The sequence below is a fragment of the Monopterus albus genome, unplaced genomic scaffold (genome assembly GCF_001952655.1).
Source record: "Monopterus albus unplaced genomic scaffold, M_albus_1.0 scaffold94.1, whole genome shotgun sequence".
NCBI lineage: Eukaryota > Metazoa > Chordata > Actinopteri > Synbranchiformes > Synbranchidae > Monopterus > Monopterus albus.
Genome location: NW_018127974.1, coordinates 2,719,733 through 2,723,658, shown reverse-complemented (window position 1 = coordinate 2,723,658; position 3,926 = coordinate 2,719,733).

Sequence of the window (3,926 nt, the reverse complement as noted above, 5' to 3'; positions counted from 1 at the left end):
TCAACTTTGTTGTAGATCAGCCGGCACCAAGTAACCATCAAATACACAGAATGTGTATGTTTTACAGTTGAAAAAGTTTCTTACGTTTACATTGTGTGTTTGGGACCACTAAGTCGTTTTGTGGAACTAAGTAGGACTAGAGTATATGATAAGCACATTTCCCAATGCTATTTTCAGCATTATGCTTTTTTTAACTGTCAAGATAATGAAGCTAATACTGATTTTTCCTGTTAACTGAAAACGAACTGTGGGATCTGGTGGGACAGTACCATATTTAGTACAATGTCTTGTTTTTATACACCTGTAAGTTGTTCTAGCAAGAAATAAGCACAGGTTAGTACGCAGAGAAATAGCAGAGGCCTTTGTGTGGGCCAGATGTTGTTCAGGTAATACTGCTGGACATTTTTTAGCCTAGTAACAGTTGGCTGTAAATACATAATGTCATTTTCAATCCATAACATCACCTTGGATAGATGCCGAAAAAGCAAAGATTAGCTGGATTATGCTACATTTCCATCACACCGGACTAAGCAGTTGAACAACTGCTGGTTAGAAAGAGTGACTTGGATTGATGCGTTTTTAGTGTCAATCACAGATGAAAACTCCAGCTAGTGGTTGCATCTTTCTGTTGTACTTCAAAAGCACACTGTGCTTATTGTTCTGTTACCAGAATTCAGGAATGACCTGAAATCCATGTTTATTACCAAACTGATTTCTCATGTAGTAAGCAGTAGTAGCATTAAAATAGGAGATTAAGCTAGCTTGTACTATCCTTCTCATTGTACATGAATGGAACATCTCCAGATACATTGCAACAGCCTTTGGGCAAAACTTCCAGTGCATGATCATAATATAGCCACAGCTCTGTTTGGTACTGTGCTGTTTCAGATCTTCCTGACAATATAATAGGCAACCTAGGTTATGTAGTATGTATCCAAACTTGATATTATTCAGATCTAACATGAGTATTGTTGGTAATCCTAAAAAAGTGTGAAGCTCCAGACCCTGCCTGCCTTGTTTATCATTTCCTGTGTCAGTGGTCATGAATATGACTGAATGTAATTTCTGAATTCACTACAATCACAGAATAACAATTGTATTAGTCCTGGTGTAGGGCGGTATGGTGGTGCAGTGGTTACTGTCTCACAGTAAGAAGTGTCTGGGTTCAAGCCCTGGCTGACCCGGGGCCTTTCTGTGTGGAGTTTGCATATTCTCCCTGTGCCTGTGTGGGTTCTCTCTGGGTACTTTGACTTGCTCCCACAGTCCAAACATGCAGTTTAGGTTGATTGATGACTCTGAATTATGTGGGTGTGTGTGGTTGTCTGTCACCCCTGTGATAGATTGGCGACCCTTCCAGTGTAACCTGGCTCCCGCCCTCCCGCGAACCTATTCAGGATAAGCAGTATAGATAATGGATGGATAGTCCTAGTGTTAAGTAATATCATTTGAATATGCTGTGTTTGAAGGCCACGATATTGTTAACCCGTGGACATAAGAACAGAGCATAACCTCTTACATTAAGGTGGCATATTTGAAACATATTAAAGCTCCAAACACTGCCTGAGATTTTTTGGTGGAGATATTCACTCAGTAATTGACTACCATGAACTTGCAGACCTCCCTCTTACATGTTATTAATTCAGGACAAGACCCCAAAATCCTCCCGAATGATAACAACCAGCAGTTATAGGCAGCTACCCTCTCATACCTTCAGATGTTATTCTACTGAGAAATTTTTATTGAACCAATATACTCTGGCTCTTTGAGGAATTTTAAGTTTTTGTCTGAAGTAACCCATAAAAGCTGTGGCGCTGGCCACTTATGACCATATTTGCATTGCACAGTCTTTAACTGACATAAGTTATTTTCCAAGATAAGACTTTCAGATTGTAGTGTATATAATGGAAAGTGTAAACAGTTGACTATTTCCTAAATTATCTTGTAGTTGTAACTAATATATCTGAATATTATCTCAGTAACTTTGTTTATTATTAATCATCACTGATTTTCCTTTTAAGAGATTAGGAACTTGATTGAGACCTCTTGTAAGGTCATTTCTGATACCGGCTCATCAAAGGCTAGCACTACTTCAGTGACCTGTATTTTCTGGGCCTTTTCCTGATTCTCCCTGTGACCCATTTTAACAGCTCTGCCAACAGCTGCATGAAACTCTTTTAAATAATATCAGCTAACATGATATATATTTTCAAGCTTTTGTACTTTACAAAGTATATACTATAAAGTAATACTTTTACAATGCTTGTGTTATCTGCAGTACAGAAAAAGTTGATATGCTTAAGATTCACTCTAGAATATACGATTTGAGTGAGAAGGGATTGTGACCTGTTGGTAATGTTTCTCCATTAATCTTTAATCACCATGTTTTTAACTTTAACAAGAGTGTTTTGAGGCATATTCTGCTTGCTATAGCTCTGAGATAAAGAGTTCATGTTTGAAAATGTTTGACTTTAATATGCAGTTATGTTGTTAAATGTTTAACTTGATATGAGCCTTTAAGTTTTATGTCAAGCTGCACTGTCACTCTAGCTCAGCTGTTAAAGACAGTTGCACATGTGTTTCCTATCTTGCCAGCCTCCATATGCAACCAGCAACTGTTATTCTTATCTATAAGCTTGCTGATATTGCACCATGAGTGCACACATGTAGAAGCCAAGAAAGTACACACAATGAACTTAGGAACACATACATCACAATAAAGTTATACTTTGATATCCAGTAGAACTGCAGTGCTGTATGTGGAGTTTATCCTGTGAAAGTAAAGCATTGTATGTTGTTACCTTTTATGGGATGGACTGTGCCATTGACCAACCAGATAATGTGGTGTGTGTTTAATGGACTAAACATCTTGTGGTTGCACCCTGAACATGAACTATAAATAGACAGTGTCAGAAGAGGAACGGGGGCTTCATCTTGGGCAGATCATCATCGCCAAGTGTCAATCTACAGTGTCAGTCTTAGCATTAGCACATCTTTAATTTTGTATTTTAGTTTAGCTGTCTTGTATATCATGTAACCAATGTTTTTGTAATGTTTAAATTTTATTAAAACCTTTTTAAAGTTTTCCTGCTGCCTTCTTCAAGTATCCCCCAGGGGAGAGAGGGGTTCCTCAGAATCCCAAAGTAAGAGCCTCATGGTGGCCATGTTCCAGATGTATCACTGTAGAATCCTTATCCTGGCAGGGATCTAGTCAATATATATATGACTAAAATGTGTAGAGATTCCTATTGAATTAAGCTAGCCTATAGAGATTTAATTCAAAGTGGTCTGTTAGTGAGCTGCTTGACTGCAGTGTGTGAAAGTCTAGTTGTTTGTGTTAGGGTTTAGTCCCCCTCACCAGGAGGGTGAGGGAAAACTGAATTAATGACAGTGCATTAAGTCACTAAAATTAAAATAAATAAGCTCATCTACAAGACCACAATCACTTAAACAGTACTGCTCATCGGAGTTTTCAGGATGGAAGATAGATTTTCCCAGTGGCACAGAAGCTTATGCACTGTGTACATAGAATCCTTATCCTGGCAGGGATCTAGTCAATATATATATGACTAAAATGTGTAGAGATTCCTATTGAATTAAGCTAGCCTATAGAGATTTAATTCAAAGTGGTCTGTTAGTGAGCTGCTTGACTGCAGTGTGTGAAAGTCTAGTTGTTTGTGTTAGGGTTTAGTCCCCCTCACCAGGAGGGTGAGGGAAAACTGAATTAATGACAGTGCATTAAGTCACTAAAATTAAAATAAATAAGCTCATCTACAAGACCACAATCACTTAAACAGTACTGCTCATCGGAGTTTTCAGGATGGAAGATAGATTTTCCCAGTGGCACAGAAGCTTATGCACTGTGTACATTAACAGGGCCTAATTTCCTCTTAGATCATCCTTTTGAACTCTAGAGTTCAGGATGTGGC